The sequence below is a fragment of the Nannospalax galili genome, unplaced genomic scaffold, assembly GCF_000622305.1.
Source record: "Nannospalax galili isolate Female #2095 unplaced genomic scaffold, S.galili_v1.0 scaffold777, whole genome shotgun sequence".
In the NCBI taxonomy this organism is placed as follows: Eukaryota; Metazoa; Chordata; class Mammalia; order Rodentia; family Spalacidae; genus Nannospalax; species Nannospalax galili.
This window is the reverse complement of record NW_008341810.1, coordinates 1927116-1949227: the sequence shown is the minus strand read 5'-3', so window position 1 is coordinate 1949227 and position 22112 is coordinate 1927116.

The following is a 22112-nucleotide window of genomic DNA, read 5'->3' as shown; positions in this document are numbered from 1 at the left end:
CCCCACATCCTCTCCAACATTTGGTATCATTTGTTCTCTTGATCTTAGCCAGTCTGCCTGAGGTAAGATAAAATCTTAAAGTCGTTTTAATTTGCATTTCCCTAATTACTAATGATGTTGAACACCTTTTAAGATGATTCTTAGCTATCTTTATTTATTCTTTTGAGAACTCTGTTCAGATCCTTAGCCCATATTTTAAGTGGGTTATTCCCTTTCTTGAGTCTTTGTTTTTTGAGTTATTTATATATTATGGATGTTAAACCTCTGTCAGATGTATCGCTGGTGAAAATTTTCTCCCACTCTGTGGGTTTTCTCTTCACTTCCTTGGTTGTTTTGTTTGATGTACAGAAGCTTATTAGATTAATGAGGTCCAATTTGTTGATTCTTGACCTTGTTTCCTGAGCAATTGATTTAGAAAATCCTTTCCTATACCTATACCTTGTATGTTATTACCAATGTTTTCTTCTAACAGTTTCAAAGTTTCAGGCTTCATATTGAGGCCTTTGATCCATTTGGAGTTGACTTTTGTGAAGGTGAAAGATAGGGGTTTAGTTTCATTCTTCTACATGTGGAGATCCAGTTTTTCTAGCAGCATTTGCTGTAGATGCTGTCTTTCCTCCAGTGAATGTTCTTGTCCCCTTTGTCAAATATTAGGTGGCTGAACTTGCATGTATTCACATTTGGGTCTTCAATTTCATTCCTTTGATCTGTGGGCATATTTTTGTGCCAGTATCATGTTGTTTTTATGACTAGAGCTCTGTAATATTGTCTAAAATCTGGTATAGTAATCCCCCTGGTATTGCTCTTAGTGCTCAGGGTTGTTTTGGCTATTTGAGGTCTTTTGTACTTTCATATGAATCTTAGGATGGTTTTTTTCCAATTCTGTGAAAAATGTCATGAGGATTTTGATTAGCATTACATTGAATCTATAAATGGCTTTTGTTAGGATGATCATTTTCACAATATTAATTCTTTCAATTCATGAGCATGGGAGGTCCTTCCATCTTCTGATTTTGTCCTCAATCTCTTTCTTTAAAGATTTAAAGGCCAACTAAGTTACAGGGGACCTTGGAATGTCTCTCAAAATGGCCTGTAACTGTGATGAGTCACCTGTCCTCTTGTTCAGGGATGCCATGGAGACCCCACATGATGGACTTGAACCAGTGTCCAGTCTATGAAGAGGAGGGTCAACTCAGAGGAAACATTTCCTCCATGGTTCCAAGTGAAGCTGGACATGCTCAAGCAGGACCTTTGACTTATCTTCACATAGATGGAACAGGTAAAAGAAAGGAGCCATGGGCTCCTCCAAAGCCCACGTGACCCCTGAGGGACAGACCCTCAAACGACCTTAAGTGTAATGATAAATAGATTTATTTGGGTCAACTGTACAGTCTTAAATACCCAAAAGGAAAGTATAACCAAAGAATAAAGTGATCAGTATATTTCTTTAAGAGTTCAAGGAATTACTTTCCCCAGACATTAGGCTTAAGTCCATATAAAAAGTTACTTAGACAATTCTTTCTCATTGATGATTTTGTTACTAATCAGAAAGTGCTGCTCAGATATAAGACTTCAAATCTTGGTCTCTAATACTGTAGTGCCCACAGAAGCCTTTGAGAGGGAACTGACACTGATTCTAACCAGTCCAACAGCTATCAAAATACCTGAATGCAAATCCTGAATCCATCACTCTAGAGTCCATCCTTGGAAGACCCCAAAAGAAAAATGAGGAGGAACCCAATAGAGGGATGCTTTTGGAAGCCCTTGTCAAGAAGTTCCAATGGACTTTCATATGAACATGTGAAATTTGCCCTGTTCTGGCTTTTTTCTACTTCCCTGTCTAGAACTTGTAATGCTAAGTACTCTTGCCATTACTTCTCCTTCACATCTCCTATTCACCAGTCAAGGACTTTCTTTTCCCCATGGAGATAAGAGTTATGCAATTTGGGAGTCTTTTAAATAGACCCACTGAAGGGTATCCTAGTTGCCTCTCTCTGTGTCCCTGTTCATCATGGAAGAAGCCAGAGTGGTCTGTGTCCCAATTCCCTATCAGTAATTTGGGGAACCTCTTCAGAGGATGGTGTGATAAGAATAGGAGGTAGGAATTGCCTAGGAAATTTGGGTAAAAAGACCCCAAAGAAAAGTAGCCAGTTTCTTGGCTAAAAGTCAAAATGTCCTTGGGCTTGTTAGCAAAATATTCCATTCCAAAGGCCAAAAATGTCAAAAGTATTTCTGAGCTCTTATCTAATCCTTAAAAGATTTTAGGGTTACCCGTTCAGAGGGGGGAATGTTAGAGTAGCAAAAAGCCCCATAAAAAAGAAGAAAGAGTACATGAAGTTAATGAAAAAAGTGATGAGGAGATACGGGAGGAGTTGGAGGGGAGGGAGTAAGCATGGATTTGATCAAAACACTTTATATGCCTGTATGAAATTCTCAATAAATTATATTTAAAAAATAAAAAATGATTTAAATTTTTTACTGTAGAGGTCTTTAATGTCCTTGGTCAGGTTTTTTCTTAGATATTTTTCTCTTTTTTTTGAAGCTATTGGGAAAGGGAGTGTTTCTATGTACTCTTTCTCTGATTGCTTGTTATTGGTATATAGAAAGGCTATGCTGCTGCTCTTTTCACAATAGCTAAGCGATGGAATCAACCTACGTCTCCTTCAACTGACAAATGGATTTTTTCACAATCACTAAGAAATGGAAGCAACCTACATGTCCCTCAATTGACGAATGGATGATGAAAATGTGGTACATTTACACAACAGAGTTCTACTCAGCAGTAATGAAAGATGAAATCATGAAATTTGCAGATAAATAGATGTAACTAGAAACTTATTCTAAGTAATGCAGGCTCAGAAAAGCCAACAACGTATGTTCTCTGTCATATGTGGATCCTAGCACCAAATCCTTATAAGTGAGTATGTATCCAGATAACTACAGAAACCAGGATAATGAAAAGCAACCAGGGAAATAAATAAAAGAAAAAGAACCTGAGAGAGAAGAACAGTAGGAAACAGGTGTTATTAAGGGAGATATGGATAAAAATGGGGTTATTTGAATGGGAGCGGGGGAGAGAGGGTTGTACACAGAACCTTGGGGATAAAGGGAAAGAAGGAGCACAAGAGAGGTGGGATCATAGGAGAAGGGTATTATCAAGGGAGAAATAGGGAAAATGGGGGACACTTTAAATGGGGAAACCATGGTGGAAGGTTTGGACAGTGAGAGAGATAAATAATGCCTAGCTAGTTTAAAAAAACAGAGGGAATCATATTAGTCCAACAACCTCCTGACAAATTATGCATACATTATCTCTATATGAGTCCATGTGCATAGCTAAAGGCTACATAACAAGAAACAGTGCCAGACAGGTGATAGCTTCCTTTGAGTTGTTGGTCAGGGTGGTCCAAGAGACTCCCAAAATTACCCAGACTACTGCCACAGCCATTGATTGCCTCCCAGAACTTGAAGATAAGACCCTACTGCTAAAGACAGAACACACATTGGACAAAGGATTTGGAGAAATAAAGCTGCAACTGACTTGGAAGCCACTTCCTCTGAAGGCTGGCTCTCAAAGCTTTGGATATGGCTATGAAGGTGCCAAGGGAAAACATCAACAGATGATCCAGCACCAGCTTCAAGACCAAATAACCACACAACATACGTCATTGGTGCAGTAGCAGCACTTTTATCTTGGGGGCAATCAACATTACCTAATTTGACTAAAATCCCACTCAAAGGGGGAAACTCAAGTGTAGTACTATAACATAACTTAATACACATGGCAGGAGTCATCATAGATCTTAGAGAAAACCCCCAAAGTCTCACATCCTTACACTAATGCGATTTCTTACTATGTGCAAAATATGTATCCTTATATTTACATACGAATATCCCAGTCACCACTCCTCAAAAGAGCCCATTTTGCAGCATTCAGAGACTAATAGCAAGTACCACAACTGACAAGTGGTCACATATGGACATTGCCTATGAATTGCCACAGAAGGACACATCTGCACTGCAACCTCTACACCTATAGCTCCTGGAACATAGAACAGGGATAAAGAAGAGGACACTAAGGAATCAGTTCTCCATAATGAAGCTCCTCATGCAACAGAGGGCCAGGAACACAAACGGCCACAAATGGCCAAAGTGTAGACATCAAGAGTCTGCTAAATAATGGTCCTTGGACAGGACCCCTTTATTAAACTTCATCTACCCAAGGCTCAGGGACCTTTGTGGGAGAGGGGGCAGAAAGATTGTGAGAGCCACGGAGGGGGTGCTTTACCATATGGAAAAAGAGTTCTACAAGCTTCTGGGAACCTGTTCATTTGATTCTATGGCATAAGTGTCAGCATACACAAGTCCCATGGAAACTCAAGCAGACAGTAACTCAGCATAGAACTGGGAAAATGGACAGCAGACCCCAATCTTATCTAAAGGAATGTTGGCAACTGCTACTAGATGAAGAAGAGCCGATCTTCCTACACAAAGGGTCTGTAGATAGGCTGAGTAGACTCAGCAGATGGACTTGCACTGGGGAACGAATGGGTGCACTGACAACACAGTGGGCAGTAGCAGGGATGACAGAGTTTATGGGCTCCAGTAATGGGGGGGAGGTTATGGGAGGGTGCCAGTGGGGTTGGGGGTATAAAGAGGATTAAGATTGCTGCAGATATTCTGTATGAAGCACACATGCACACGCACACACACACACACACACACACACACACACACAGACAAATCAATAAAAAAATGTATGCTAGAAAAAAAGTGATCATCTCATAGGTTTTATACATGTGGTTTAATATGCATGTACATTTTTATATATTCTATTTTGTATGTGTGATATGACACACATATATGAATTACAAACTGAAAAATCTATTTTTTCAGGGCAACCAGAGCTTCTTTGAATCCACTGCACTTCAATCATGAAAGCTGTTTTTGTACTATACACCCTGAACACTGACTGGGAAATGGTTTAGTACACAACCACAGGAAAGAATACCTTCTTCAGTATCACGATGTTCTCCACCTCCCTGGAATACCAAGACATCAAGATTTATGGGTAAAGGATGTAGGACAGAGGACCAACCCTCGTACTGAGCACCTACCGCCCACTGGGTGTGCTGTGTCATCTTCACATCTGTCTCAACCAACAAACACGCTTATGTCCGAAATGATCTTATTCCCATTTATTTTTCTCTAGGAAGCAGGGAACTAAAGGCATTTGCCCAACTGTGATGTGAGGCCAAGGCAGGCACTCCAGAAGCCCGTGTTCTCTCTCCACATGCCACCCCCATTGGTGAGTACTCATGTTTGACTTTCTAGACGATGAGCTACTTGTTGTGTAAGCTGCCATTTCAGGTTCTTATCCTTTTATTCTGAGCACAGAATGGGGCTTGGTGTCTGCTCAGAAACTATCAATTCATGATTCATTATAACTGGGAGATTTAGGACTGATACTTAGGCCCCAGTATTCACTGTGATTCACAGTTGCCAAGAAGAGAAAGGAACAGTTCAAGGTATTTGAGTCAATGTTTTCATATTACAATGAAAGAAATTGACTTCTAATCTTTTAAATGCCATGCCCATTAAAATATATCCAGAGAAGAAAGAAGAAACTATATCTCCCTCCTCTCTTTTCCTGTTCTTCTCACTCAAATACTTCCGTCTGTGCACTTGTTACATCTTCCATTCCGTTGGAAAGGGTCCAGCCTAAAAGTTTGATTCAGACCTATTTGTCCAATCCATTCTCTGACTTAGGTGTTTTCCTTAGTGAATAGAGCTAAGGACATTTTAATTAATTTATTGTGTCCCTTAAATTAGGGGACCCAATTAATAATTGAAATGGGTTTTTAATTGGTTTATGTCCTCTAGGGTATCATATTAATAACATAAATAAACTAACAGGTTTGCACTGAATTAGGATCAATCTATATGCATATCTGCTGCCTCCCAATACATTATCTATCTTTAACCTCCAAAACTGAATGCAACTTTTTAAAAAGACATTCCCATGAACTAGTTTTTGTTTTTGAGGATAATGCTTTTCCACTATGAGGCAAGGTCATAGCATTTTCTTATAGAATGTTGGTGTGTTATTTTTATCATTTGATTCATTATGCCCAGTTTTCCTAGGCTTATAATGTTGAAATTACCATTGTGTGATCTCTTTTAGTCAATCATCTACCTAATCACAGACTCTTGTTACTTCTTATAATCCCCTTGTTTTCAGTCAATGAATAAACAACCAGAGAGATTCCGTGATATGCAGAAACTCACACAGCCAGCTAGAATCAGGGCAGCGGTCTCTGTTCAGACATCTTATAGCTTATTCTACAAAATTTCGTTTATCTTGGCCCTTAATTCCCCCTTTTAATATCATCATTTAGAACCACTTCACACTTGGACTAGCCTTATCTTTTCTGAAAATATCCAATAATATATCTTATGAAAGAATGTAATTTGTTATTCTTTGGTTTCAACATGTCTCAGTTCAAACAGTGTCTCAGTTTTACATTATTCAGAGTAAAGTTCTCCAAGGCTTCTAGCAATTTACCCCACTATAACTCCATGCCCCCTCCACAGGATCTGGTTTAAACCATTTTTCTTCCCTCTTCCCAATAGTTTCTCTACCAAGTTCTCCTCTGTATCAACCTCCTTTCTCATTGAATCCCACTGAATCTTACTTTTTTCCCAGGCCTCTAGCATTAAAGGTTTCCCTAACACAGAATTTGTTTGTGAATTCTCACAGAACCATCTGGAAAACTGTTGGGAAATATCACTCTTAGGGCTTGGTCTATTTCCGTGAAAACTCAAGGTGATTCTAATGCTTGTTAAATTTGAAATTGGTGCATAACCTCTGGGATGAAACAAATCTTAACCAAATTGTACATGTGCTACAAAGCCCAGCTTTTCATAAACAGCTAAGCAAAGCCCTTTGTAACATGCACTCCCTTTTCAAACTCTTTCTCTCTCAAGGCTTTTAAAAGACTTGGGTTTTGTACATGTGTGATGCACACATCACTGTTTCCAAATTAAAGCTGCCTGAGGACCAAGGAATTCTTGTTTTCTTCTTAATGTTCTTTCTGCATGATAACTCCCACTTGCTTATACCTGGCTAAATGCTTACCTGGTCCCTAGATACAACATTTTCAGTACCTGCATGGGTATGTAACTAATGCAGTTGATCAATATCATATTAAGAGATCTTTTCCACACTCTTAGTTTGAGAATTCCTTATTCTGTATATACAGGGATTATGATCTCAAAATAAAAGGGCAGATTCACCCAGGGTCGACAGTCAGCTGACTAGGGCTCTATCAACCAGAAGTCTGAAGGGAACAGTGAGACAGAGAGAAGAGATGGAGAATGCCTTTCTCTCTAGTAGCGATAACAATGAATTCAAGCTCCTTAGAAAGGGCAAGCATTGAGACAAGGTCGGTGGTACCTGATCTTCAGGTGGAGAAGGGAAATCAGCTCTTTGCTCTTCCTAACAGACCAGGTGATCCTGAGACACTAATAGCCTGGTTCTCAAGTCCATCCAGTACTACTGTAGGCTACAAAGTCCTTTTAAAAAATATGTTATCTGTGTGTGTGTGTGTGTGTGTGTGTGTGATATTTGTATGTATGTGTGAAGGTGCATGTTCATCTGTGTGAGCAAGGGTAAGCATGGCACAGTGTATGTTTGGAGGAGAGGGCAATTTTCAGTGTTAATCTTCACCTTCCACCTTGGTTGAGACAGGGAATGCCAGGCTTGCTGACTCATGAGTTCCCAGGGATCCTCATGTTTTTGCCTCCCATCTCATGGTAGCTGCACTGAGATTAGAGGTGTCACTGCTCCACTTGGCTTTAAGTGGGTTTTGCGGATCTGACACAAGGTCCTCATATTTGTCTTTCAAACATATTACCCGTTGAGCTACCAATCCAATCCTCAATACATTTTTCAATAAATTTTTGTCTGAATAAGCTAGGGTCAGCTTTGGTTACTCACAATATTAAACCTTGACTGATACAGTAATGATAATCCCTTTATGTTTTATTGAGCGGCTAATAAGTCCATTAAGCAGGTTCAAGGGAAAGTACACAAATGACTAACATGAAATGACATTTGATATATTATTGACTAGTCTAAACCAACAAAGAGTGTGAAATAAGTCACATTTGTTTATCTTTTGTTCCGGGTTTCCATAAAAGAGTATCTGACACACTCATTGTACTGGAGGACAGCACAAGTTAAGCACTGGCACATTCTGCTATGCTGTCAATGATTTCATCATTCCTCAAGGGGACAAAGGTGATCATTAGCTTACTATGCAGCTCTTGTGCCTGGGTGTCACCCTGGTGGTCTTTCTTTTGTTAGTTCACATTCCTAGTCTTCAAGGTCAAGGTTCTCTGCTCTTGGCAAGTCTTAGGTGGATAAATGGAAAATGTCCACATACCAAAATTTAGATAGCATGACTGGGAAGATTATTCATCAGAGCCAGTAGAACTGTCTGCCTGGAAAAGTACTGAGTTTTGTACCACTGAACAAAATACTTGCTCAGTGTGGCTCAGTGGTCACAGTGCATGTAGTGGACACTGAGTAGACATTTCATCCCGAGTGTACAGTGAAGCTCCTAACGGTGAAATCAAGGCTGTGATTACATGACTCAGTGTTAACAGTTGGGATTTATCTTCATGCGGTTCTTTTTTCTCCAGCCCTTATTTTCTTTCTGAAAATTCAGGCTTTCAGGGAAGTTCTACCTTTAGAAGTTTTTCTGAGTACTCTTGTCTTTCCCTGCTAGATCTGACTGAAAACATCATCCTTTAACCACTAAATATGCTTCTGAGGTAATGCACAGAACATTTTATCTCAGGCCTTTGTTTGCATGCTTCTTTCCTGAGCTGTACTGTACTGTAAGTTCCTGAAAGCCCTGATTCTGCTTTATCTACTTTGTTTTCTGTCTTCCCTGCATAAGGCATGGATTGTAGTAGTTGCTTGATAAATATTTATTACATGGATAGAGGGATAAATAAAAGTAGACAGAAAAACCTATTTGTAAAGGTAACCATGAAATGTTTCTTTGAGCATTCCCCAGCAACACACAGCTAAGATGTTGTTGCTCCTCCCTAAACAAGAACAAAATCACTGTGGACTTTTTTGGAGGAAACTATTAGACTTGCCCAGATCATTACTTAGAACTCCAACTATTCTAGCAGTTCAAAATGGCCAGCAGGCCTGGTAACACCCTTTGTCCTTCACACTGCCCCACACAGGACATTTCATTCTTGATAATGGGACCAAGGAGACACACACCAAAGTTTGCATGGAAGTTAAAATGATAATTTCCTGTTTTGGGGATGTGGTAGGGTCTGGTCCATGCCAGAGAACTCTGCATCCTAGTACGGAACCCTGGCTGAAGGTCAAGAACAACAGGGTGAGTCAAGGAGTCTTTCCAAGCATGTGAGTCAACTTCCTTGTATTTAGATGGTGCTGGGCTCTGAGGATTGGCATGAGACCAGCAGTGTATGCTATAGTCACTCAGGGGATTAAAAGCTATGGCCAAGATGATTTTGTGGAATTAAAAACCAACCAAGAAGTGGCCATGGGTTCTGACTACATTGCATTCCACTTTGTGGAATCCAGGTTGTAATCCTGAGGACAGGAAAACACTGCCCCACATCTCTCTTTCTTCTGTTCAAAGGAGAGAGCAGAGTAGAAGAGGAAGTATATGAAGTTTGGATTCTGAAAATTCAAGGTCAAATACTGCTTTCTCTTTTCATTGTTGTCTTTTGGAAAGTTCCTTCTTTGCCTGAGACTCAGATTTCCTTTCTGGAAAATTAGTGTTAAAATTTTTTTCTCATTTTGACAGCTAGAATCGAATGAGGTGATGCACATGAGGTGTCTGGCACTCTAGGAACACAGCGTCTTTGAGTTGTAGGTCTTATTCTTATTCATCATGGACTTCTTTGTGTTTCTTTACCTTGTCATCTCAGCAGGGACATCCTTGATGTTTCACTGGGGAAGCCTGCAAGGCTTCCTATAAGGTAAAACCTAAGAGAAAAGGTGAATTGGGTCAGTTAGGCACCAGGACATTTGAGGCCCCCTCCACAGGAGGAAATTTGTTTCTGATACTGAAACCCCAGCCTGAAATTCTATGGGGATCTCACAGGCCCTTGTGAGGTGGGGGTCCTACTACAATTGCTTTGTGGGTTACTTAACTTTTCTGTTGCTGTGATAAAACATCATGGTCAAGGAAAATTATACATGTAAGAGTTTATTTGGCTTACAATTCCAGAGTGTTAAGAGTCTATCATGGTTGAGGAGGCCTGGAAGGAGGAGCCAGAGGAGAAAGCTAAGTGCTCACATTGTAGGCACAGGAAGCAGAGAGACAAACCCTAAATGAGATATAGCTATGTATATCTCAGAGCACCCTCCCACCCTGGGCCCCCCATGACATGCTTCTTCCAACATGGCCACACTTCCTAAAGTTTCTATGCCCTTCCCAAACAGTGCCACCAACTGACAAATTATTCAAATACTGGAGCCTGAAGGGTATATCTCATTCAAACCAGCACATTTTGCTAAGTGGACATATAGCCAAACTACATTCTTTATTTTTAATTTTGTTATTTATTATTTTTATTTTATGTTATGAGTGTATTGCCTACATGTGAGTATACCCATGTTGAGCAATGCCTCAGAGGTCAGAAGTGGCCTTTAAATTCCCCTGGAACTGGAGTTAAAGATGGTTCTTAGTTGCCATGTGGGAGCTAGGAATCTAACTGGGGTCCTCTGAGAGAGCAGTCAGTACTCAACCACTGACCCATCTCTTCAGCCCCTAGACAAACTACATTCTAAGTATTCATGTTTGTATCCACAGACCACTGGTGCTCTCAAGAGCAGGCAGAGAAGCTTCTTTTTGAAATGGGTAATAATTAGACTCATAGCTGGTCAAAGTGCTGAAAATGAGTGACAGTGCTCACTCTTAAATGGGGATCTGTGTCATCATCTCCAAGGCCCAGGCATATCAAAGAAGAGGGACGGGGCATGTGCTGGATAGCTTTAGTGTCAACTTGACACACCTGGGTTGAGGGAGCCTCAATTGGGGAACTGCCTCCATTGGACTGGCTTGTGGCCATGTCTGTGGGGCCTTTTCTTGAATGTTGTGTGATGTGGGAGGGCCCAGCCCACTGCGGATAGTGCCACCCCTGGGCAGGTGGGCCTGTGTTGGATAAGAGAGCAAGCTAAGCAGGGGCCAGGGGAGCAAGCCAGTAAGCAGCTTTCCTCCATGCCCCGTGCTCCAGCTCCTTCTTCCAGGTTCCTGCCCTGAGTTCCTACCTTGGGCTCCCTGATGAACTGCAACCTGGGAAATGTAAGCTGAATAAACCCTTTCCTCCCCAAGTTGGTAGTGGTCAGAGTGTTTTGTCACAGCAATGGAGAACAAACTAGGACAAGGCAGAAAGACTACAAGAGCTGGAGGATGGTGAGGTATGCTATGAAACTCTGTCTTTTGGATATGCCATGGTCTTTGCAATCATGAACATCCAGTAACTATGACTAGCTGCAAAGACCTACACAAACTGGGCTTTTAACATTCCATCATGGCTGGGAGGAGGGGCTCATGAGGCACCACCCCTCTCTGAGGAACTAGTGGCCTTAATGGTTACCAGGGTGGGTGGTGTCATCTTCCTGAACAGTACAGCTAAGGCAATGGTCCACACTCCAGTAAAGAATTCCCAACCTATGTGAATGCAAGCAACTGTAATTAAACTCAATGAATCATAAAAGAGACATGAAAGTAAGAAGGAGACAAGGGCATCTAAGGAACGGGATTGGGAGAAGAGAAGGCAGTGCAAGAGTGTATGTGGCAACAAAGTGCATGTATGTTTGGAACTGTCAAACATGATTTTGAATTAAAAATAATTTTTAAAAAATGAACATTCCATAGGCAGAAGAAAGGGATCCATCTAGCAGAAACTACCAAATCATCTTGAATAACTACCAGATCCAAGCTGGTGGGATGGCATTCCCTTTAAAGTATTTCATCAGCAGTAACCTGCCACACATGTGGAAAGGACTCTGATGGCTTGAGTGTGGCTTTATAAATATTGCCTTCCCCCTGTGGTCTTGGGCTCTAAACAATCTGTGCTGAGAAAATGGAGCAGACTATTTCATTTCTAATTTTTGTCCATGTCCCCCCCACCCCCGAGCACAGGGAAGATGGCAGAAATTGTCTTTGAAGTAGGGAAGTTCACTCTTTCTGGAGAGGCTGGTGGAGGTCTGGTTGCTTTGACATAAATCAGTATTATAGCCCTTTAAAAAAAATCTGTTTAACTGTTCTATTTTAGAGTGAGACACAAGCTTATTCAGATGCACTGCAGACTGGGGCATTACATGCATATTGATGACTCCACCAGAGAACATTATTTTGTTTTGTGACTAAACATTTCTTTGCATAGATTTAGAAAGGTACTGATATTCACATTTTGTGTATCCGTGTGTTCATATGCATGTGCATATGTGTGTGCATATGTGTATGCATGTAGAGGCTAGAATAAAAGGTACCATCTACCCTTTCTATTTTGTTTTGTTTTATTTTGTTTCTCAGACAGCGTCTCTCTTTGACCTGGAGCTTGCCAAGTGTGCTAAGCTAGCTTACTAACCAGTTATCACCAGGGATCTGCCTGTCTCTGCTTTGTCTCTGCCTCCCTAGCACAAGCATCAAAAGCATACAGTACTATGTCAAGAGTTCTTTAAAATGTAGGTTCTAGGGTCCTTATGCTTCCATGAAAAGCACTTAATGACTGAACCATCCCCCTAGTCCAGTTACTGAAATTGTTAAATGAAATAGTGGTTTACACTTAGAATTTCCCACCAGCAGGATGCCATTTGATACTTTGAGTGACTGTGAAGTTAGGGAGAGTAGACAGCTCGATCTTACAGATGAGACCCAGAGAGAAGACCATCTACCTACAATAGCACAGCTGGCTCAGCACCACACATCTCACCCACATATCACAACCAGCACCACACATCACACCCACACCACACATCATAGCTGGCTCAGCACCACATCCCCATCAGCACCACAATCACTTTTTGTATCTACCTTACCACTGTCCAACATGCTTGGTGGGGCTCTGAGTTTAACACTTTATAAACAAGAATAAACTGTTGTACTTGGCACGTTTTATAAAAGGTATGAATGGATGAATACTTTTTGAGGGCACCTCTCATGACTGTGCAAGATTTACTTTCAAAGGAGGTCATTTCTGCTGCCTCTAGTGGACTTGGTATAAAAACCCTGCTCCTTGTCTCATTCATATGCTCAGTCACTCAGAGCTAAAGTGATTGTTCTCTTTGACTTAATGGCATCTTGTTAGTGATTTTGAGACACATTTTTCCAAGTGGGTACATTGGGTGACTTAGTAGTTCACATGGGTGTTTGCTGCTCTCTGCATAGGGCTTTTCCTCTGGCCATCTGTATTGTTGATTTCTACTATTGTCTTAAAACATTTAGACCAAAACAACTTGGGAAAGAAAGGTTATTTGGATTCTGTGCCCCAATTATAGTCCACCTTTGAAGGAAAGCAAGGCAGGATCTCCAGAAAGGAACCTGGAGTCAAGAGATGAATCACAGATCACAGAGGAATGCTGCTTACTGCCTTGTTCCTTGGCCTGTGCTGAACCCACTTTCTCTTCCTTTTAAAATTTGTTTTTATTGAATTTTTGTGTATTTCATACAGATCACATCAACCTATCTTAATCATCTTTATACCCCTATCCCCACCAGGACCCTCCTATAGCCACCCCCCCCCCGGAGCCCATAGACTCTGTCATCCCTTTTAAGGCCCACTATGTCAAGTCAGTGTCCTCACACATTGCCCAGTGCAAGTCCATCCACTGAAGTCTAGTCAGCTAATCTAGAGTCACTTCTTTTAGGAAGATCAGCTCTTGTTCACCTAGTAGCAATCAGTTGGCAGTATTTATTTGGATAAGATTGAGGTCTGCTGCTCATTTTCCCAGTTCTATGTTGGGTTTTTGTCTCCCTGAGTTTGCATGGGACTTGTGCATGTTGACACCACTGCCATAGAATCATAAGACCAGGTTCTCAGGAGCTTATAGGACTCTGTTTCCATATGGTCATGCACCTCCTCCCTGGCTCTTATTATCTTTCCACCCCCTCTTTTGAGATGCTTCCTGAGCCTTGGGTGGGTGAAGTTTAATAAAGGAGTCCTGTCCAAGGACCAGCATTTAGCAGACTCTTGAATGCTATGCTTTGGCCATTTGTGACCTTTTGTGTTCCTGGCCCTCTGCTGCATGAGGGAGCTTCATTATGAGAACTGAGAGAGTCATTAATGTCATATTCTTTACCCCTGTTCTATGTTCCATGAGCCTTAGGTGTAGAGATTGCTTTGTAGATGTGTCACTTAGGACTGGGTAATTCATAGATGTTCGTGTGTGACCAGTTGTGGTATTTGGTAATAGTCTCCAACTGGAACAAAATGAGCTTTTTTGATGAGTGGTGACTGGGATATTTGTCTGTAAGTAAAAGGATACATATTTTGCGTATAGTAAGAAATCACATTAGTCTAAGGATGTCACAGTCTTGGGGTTTTCTCTAAGATATATAACTACTCCAGCCATATGTATTTGGTTATGTTTACAGTACCACACTTAAGTTTCTTAAGTGAGTGGGCTTTTAATCCAATTAGGTAGATGTTGATTACCCCCAAGATAAAGGTGCCACTTTTGCACTGTTGTCCTATGCTGTGCTGACCATTGTGATGTGGTGATTTGGTCTTGAAGCTGGTGTTGGACCTTCAGCTGATGTTTTCCCTTGGCACCTTCATAGCACTCTCCAAAGCTAGGAGGGCTAGCCTTCAGGGGAAGTGGTTTCAGGTCATTTGTAGCTCTGTTACTCCAAATCCTATGACTGAAATATGTTCTTTCTTCAGAAGAAGGGTCTTGCCTTCAAGTTCTGGGAGGCCATCAAGGGCCGTGGCAATAGCCTGAATCATTTTCGGAGTCTCTTGGGCCATCCTGGCCAACAACTCAAAGGAAGATTTCTCCAGTCTGGCACTGTTAATTTTTATGTAGCCTTTAGCTAAACACATGGACTCATGTAGAGATAATGCATGTGTAATTTGTCATTAGGTTGTTGGTGTAATATGATTCCCTCTGGTTTTTTAAAACTAGCTAGGCATTATTTATCTTTCCTCTCTCACTCTATCACCCTTCTGTCATCAGTAGGAGACAGGTGTTACTAAAGGAGACATAGATTAAAATGGGGTTACTTAAATGAGAGGGGGGATTATACAAGGGATTTTGGGGATAAGGGGAAAGAATGAACCTGCTTTCTTACACAACCTAGGACCACCTGACCATAAGTGGCATTGCCCCTATTAGACTGTGCCTTCCCATATCATTCAACAATCAAGAGAGTACATCAGATACGCCCACAAGTCAGTTCAATAGAGGAAATTCCCCAGTTGAGTTTCCCTCTTTCCAGGTGTGTCAAGTTGATGATTGAAGTTATCCAGCACACTACCTGCCATGTGACCCTATCCCTCTTGTGCCATTAGGAAGGGCTAATGTGCCCTCCTTCTCTAGAGCAGGTTCTGTTTGGCCAATCTCTTTAGTCCCAAGACTTGCATTAAAGAATGAACATAGCTGTCTCTCACAATAATCACAATCCAACTCAACCAAGGACTTATCCACCCCTGGCACACCTGACTCACACTTTGCTATCTCCACACATTTTTAGAACTCTGTATTATTTTATCATTTCATGCCCAGACCTCGTGACTCTTTTTTTTTTTTATTCTGGCTCCCTTTTTACAGATTTTAACAATGACTTTGTTATTTTTGGAGCCCTGTGGAGGCTTTGTAAGCACCCATCTGCCTTTCCCACATGGAGTGCAGTCATCATCTGTCCTTTGAAGCTCACGTGGCAAGCACGGGGCTTGGTCTGAGTCAGCTTGGTACACAGAGCAGGCAGTGGATGAGATGCCAGGAGATCTGAGATCTAAGCTTGGCTCTCATGCTGTCTTCTCATGTGACCTTCTAAGCTACACCTTGGTTTTGCCTCTTGGCAATAGTAGACTCACACTGCTACAAGACAGATGGAAACTTTAAGCAGCAGAGCCCAAGCTACATCAGAAAAGCAAGGTGTTCTTTTTGAAACAATGCAGATTCCCAGGCTCTGTCTCAGATCTTATGAGTCCTGGGGAAGATCAGTCACTACAATGTCCCTATAACCTCATCAATAGCCCAAAGAGCAAATGCCTGTTCCAATATGTCACGGAGAACTCAGGATTTCTGGGACCAGTTCATTTCTTTTTTCATGTACAGAAGTGAAATCCTTAACACTTTGAGAAAAGAGAGGAGCAGGTTTGGGAATCCCCTTTCAACCAATCTCAGATATTTATCTGGCTGAGCATGAACTTGGATGCGTAGGCCATGCTCATCTCTAATAGGCACCACTGGGGCTCAACTGGCTGGGCCACTCAGGAAGCTGTCTCTTCCCTGAGGTTCCACTGGTGTTGGCCGGCAACTAGACTGCCAGGGAGAGCGAGCCTCCCCAAGGCAGAGCTGGTCTTTGAAATGCCAAGGCAGTGTCCTTGTGCATATTGGGGCACAAGTGAAGCAGGGATCTGGATGGCGCCTACACTGAAATGCCACTGAAGAGCCTGAGAAAGATCCAAGAGTAGATCAGATTCCTAAGACCAAGCTGGCAGCACTCTGTAGGAAAATCAGATTCCAATGAGTCCTTAGAGGTCACAAGAGGGCACATGACTTCCACTGGTCAGAGGCAGCCAGGTGGCTCAGGACATACACAGAAGGGGGCAAAAAAAGAATCAGGAAATGAGCACTGACCAGAAGAAATGTACTCAGTCTATAATTTTTCAGAGTTGTCAGTCCTAGCAAATGTATGAGTTTGGAAGAAATACAAAGAGGTCATCTTTAACTTCACCCATCACAGTCATGTAGCAAGAAACACACAGATAGCAGCCCACATGCCTCTTATGTAAATGATTCAGCTGTCAGCTCCCAAGTCCAATGAAAGCCACATCTAAGAGTGGAATGCGTACATGCTCATGCTCACGCACTTGCTCATGAACATGTAGCACACTCACTTAGCAAATACCAAAATTCTCACCAATTATTAAACTTTTGTTAGACTTACTGCCTTTCTGAGAGAGAAGTCTGTTTCATCCATGTTTATACTTTTTCAAGGGCAGGGTCTTAAATTAACAAAGGTAGCAAAAACTACAAGGTATACTCCTTCTTAATATCAAAAGACAGACATGGTCAAGTCCTTCATAATTGCATGTGCAATAGGTTGTAGCAAGATAGAAGCATTAATTGCATTTTTAAATGGAGAACACTCGGCCACTGTGAAATTTCAGAGCTCTTAGCTGAAGACAAGTGAACCTAGTAAAGTCTATGAAATGTATTAACTCCAGGACAGACACAAAAATATTTTTAAATTAAAATCATCAATGCTAAGTGTCATAACCAAGATCACATGTACTGTTATTAGCAGCATAAACGTCTGATTTACCTAATAGTGAGCTTCTTAAAAGTAAATGGTGGCATTACTTATGCCTGTGGTTTTGCTGCTTGGAAGTGTGAGTCAGATGGACTGAGAGGATCTTTATGTACTTCCTAAAGTGTGCAGAAGAGTAAATATTGACAGAAACCTATTTGAAGTACATGTTTACTACACTGGTTACATATGTACCTTTTCCAATTGACCTTGCAAATGAAACGCTTTGTGACTGAAGGGGAATAGAACGTGTGCAGAGGTCTTCTCAGTGTTTATTTTTACATTGAACATCAACTAGGCCCCAAGGCTAATGTCATTGACCTATAACACACAGAGATGGCAAAGCAACCAGTCACTTAGTTGGTCAGTGAGCTGAAAGGCCAGGAGGACCCTTGTCCTCAATGGGACACTGCCATCTGGTGTATGCCCCAAGTGAGACAGGCAGGGAACAGCAACCCAATCAGGCTCAGGCAGGACAGGGAGGCAAAGCTACTCCTGAGTAGAGGGTTTCTGTTTTCCCAATCAGGATTTGTAGATAATAAAAACCACCCACTGGACTGTTATCATGGAGATGAAGGAATAAGTTATCCCCAGATGTGATAGAAAAGATGATGTATAGTCAGGAGACAAAGCCGTTCAGTGGCAGCTATGGGATGAGCACCTTTCATTGGTCATCTTAGTCAATCTTCAGAGTAAACCACTGAAAAACTCATATAACAGGTGAGGTCAGAGAGGCGCAGAGACATTAAGTAACAAGCCTGAAGTCACACAGTACTTGGTAGAACTAAAAAACAAACCACTTCTCTTTTACCCAGATCTCTCTGCCTCTATCATTTATTTGTTTGAATAAATATCATCTTAAGAAGAGAAATGTTCTCCTCTTTAACAAAGTATGGTTCAAAGTAGGCCTAAACAATTTTTCATGATCAATAATTTACTGCAACAGAGAAACATCCCCAGAGTTCCTGTTCCTCGTAGCTTATTTCCTAGGTGGAGAGAAAGACTCACGTATGTAAGTTAGCATCAGGTAAAGATTACTGCAAGATGAAGGTTGAAAGTATTCTTATGCAAATAACACGAGTAAATATCTGCAGTTATTCTCCTAAGAAGTTCGGGAGTTCTAATGCCCTGTAGAAGGCAAGGAAAAGTCAGGGTACGAATCCTGCCTTGATTTAAAATTTTGTATTTTGTTCATCACATATTTTTATTAATTTATGTTTTAATATTGTCTTACAATGATATATAAATTGATTACAAGTTTGCAAACCAGTCCTTAAATTTTTGGCTCAGAGTAGTACCTGACCAGTCCTGGCCTTCACAGATTTATAGTTGAAAAGAACAACATCACAGAAAAATCTTAGTTTGGCATAATGACTGTCAAAGAGATTTGGGCTTGCTGAGTATTAGCAAAATGCACCCTGTTTTTTCATGACACGGAAACACATGATGATACCAAATTCATTAAATGTAAGATAAAGCGTATGGTCGTTAACAGAAGCGCTCTATATTGTGGGCATTTTTCTGTGTCTCACATGAGAAACAATGGCTTTCTCTGTACTGAAGTTTACAAAAAAAATTAGACGAGCTATTAGTTGTAACTTCTCAATTTCAAAGTATAATACATATGTGATGGGGCTGTTAATCATAGAATTACAGGTCCTCGTTATGATGGGCACCTCTAGAGACTGAGCATGTGTATATTTGCCTTTGTATCTGATTTCCAAGTTAAACCATAAAGATCACAAGGGAAATAATGTTTTCTACTAACCTGCTGCAAATTTAGAACATCTAAAGTGTTAGCCCACAGGCCTTCCTCAAAAGCAGATTGATGGTGATGGAAAAGTTGCATTAAGTGGTTGAAAGTTCTCTCTGCTGGGAAATGTTTGGGGTACTTTCTGTAGTCCAGACCATCCTTAAGCTACTGCCCCTTCAACTGGCACCTCGTAGAACATCAGCCACAACTAAGGAAAATTAAAACAATATGTTTAGTCCTGGAAAAATTCCCTATTGATATTTAGGACTTTGCGAAGAGGACACAAATCACAAAACTGAATAGACAGCATCAAAGTTTTGTTCATTAAGTGAAGGTTTAATCCTGCACAGTTCAAGTTACGCTAATTGCATTTTGACTCATAGCAAGCAGAAATTAAGAAGAGCGTGTCACGGTAAGTAATTTGCTCTCAGTCCCTAATGTAATGTCACAATCTAGATCTCTCTTCTGAGAAGATTTAGCTGAAACTTTCAACCCACACCTCCTGGTAGGAACACCATTTAATGTTCCATTAGCAGAGCAGAACATTTGGAAGACATAATGAAGAAAACTCTCAGAACTCCAAGGAGACTTGAGGGAGGGCCTTACTTTCATATTAATCTTGTGGCTGAGTCTAACTCTGGCTACAGTTGTTCAAATTCCTTTGTAATTTATCTGACAGAATAAGATTTCAGTCAGACAAGATACTTACAACTGAGAAACCAGCTTCTCCCAGCCATAAAGCATGCTAATTGGAAGATTGCGGGCAGAATTCCTGCCAAAAAGCAAGGAATCTTCTCAAATATTAATGATGCCCCTTTGCCAAGCGTTTGAATGCTGTCACAGATCTGGTAGCTTCACATTTTATGTCGCTATATCATGTCTTTGATCTTGGTTTTGGTATATGTGGCAGAAGTAATACTGTCCTGTGGTAAGAGCTTTAGATAGAACCCAGCAGTAAGTTCAGGGTGTGTGTGGAGGGGAGAGTAAAAAGAGTGGGTGGGTGGGCAGGGAAACGAGAAAGGAGCAAGAGGAGAGCAAGAGAGAGGGGAGGGAGGGAGGGAGAGAGAGAACAGGGCTGGTATCCATGAAAGTGGACCCATCCCATAATACTGATAGGTATTCAAGTACTACCACAGGTTGATATATGAGACTTGAAGGTAAACTAAATGTGATTGTTAATCTTGGTTGTCAACTCAACATACCTGGGAAGATGTGTGTCAACAGAAGAATTGCCATCATCAAAGTAGTCTATGAACATACCTGTGGGGTATTTTCTTAGTTGCTAATTGATACAGGATGAACCAGCCCACCATGGCCAGTAAAGTGTCTAGGCAGGTGGGCCTGGGTTACAAAACAAAGGGAGTTGAACCTGAGAGCAAGCCAGTGAGCATCTGTCCACTGTTGTCTATTTCAGTTCCTGACTCCAGCCTCCCTCCTTGGTTTCATACCCTGATTTCCTTCAGACTGTCAGTTGGAAGGAGAAGATTAAATAAACTCTTTCCTCCCCAAGCTGCTTTTGATCAGGATGTTTTATAATAACAACAGAAAACAAAGGAGAAAAATAATCCTCACAAGAAATTTAATTTTTCTGAACACAGTGGATGTCAATACCATTGCTAGAAAATGTAGAGACTAGCAACAACAGGGCTAGAGGATTCATTTGGAGATTATAAAGAAGAAGCTAGAACGCTTCCAAAAATGGTGGGAAAGTTGCTAATGAGAAGGATAACCTTGGCTGCATGCAAATGTGGTTGACTTTGATCACACAAGCACTTTCAGGAGATGCTGAAGTGCTCCCAGCTTCCTGTGGAGCAGCTTGACAGAATTAATGCTTTCTCCAGATGCCTAATTTACTCCACAGAAGTGGTCTTCACCTCCATCTCAACCAGAAGTGGATTTGGTGTCTGGCAGGCATCTACCCTGGCAAGTGGGAGCAGCAGCAGAGAGCCGGCAACCTTGCTGTCTGTCCAGGAAGAGGCCAGCCAGCACCTTGGCACACCACTTCAGGAAGACGGCCCACACTGGCTTAGGACAGCCCACTGCAGTGCTTTTCCTGACCTGCTAAGAGTTGCTCCTTCAGCCAGAGTGCTCAGAGAGACCCTGGATAAACATTGGCTTGGTTTTGAAATCACTTCAGGCCTTTGCTTTCAGACACTTGAAGGAGTGATTGTCAACTCGGTTCCTTTCACAAATAATTGTTGAGAGGTTTTCTGCAGATGGGAGCTTAAAGTTCATATAGAGGCATTCCGGAAGGGAAAAAAAAATCACGTGGAAAAATGGTGTGGAAAAGGCATAATAAATCCTTACATTTGTGAAGTTCTTTATAGTTTAATATCATGGTTAAAAGCAGGTGTTGGGGTTAGTCTGAGTTGGGCTTTTGAGTTATGTTATCAGTTGTGACAGTCAATCATTGAAATTCAGATTTCATTATTTCTTAAAGGCTCTTTCACTTATTAGTTGTGTGGCTTCAAGCAAATATTCTGACCTCTGCTATGACCTTATAGGTAAAACTGGGAAAATAACGACTATGAAAGAGACTTATTTTGAATCTTAAAAAAAGAAAACAAAACATATGTAACATATCTGCTAATGTAATTTATATTATTGCTTCTTTTAAGGGAATAATCTTTTACATTTTATATGCTTACATATTGTATATTTATGCTTTATTTTATATATTATGTAATGTTATTTAGTAGATGTTATATAAATTTCATATATCACATATCACTTAACATACACATTATTCAATGTACATATTCTGAAGACTTTACTAGTCAGGAGTGGAGTTTTATGACAATGGTCTAGGAAAATAT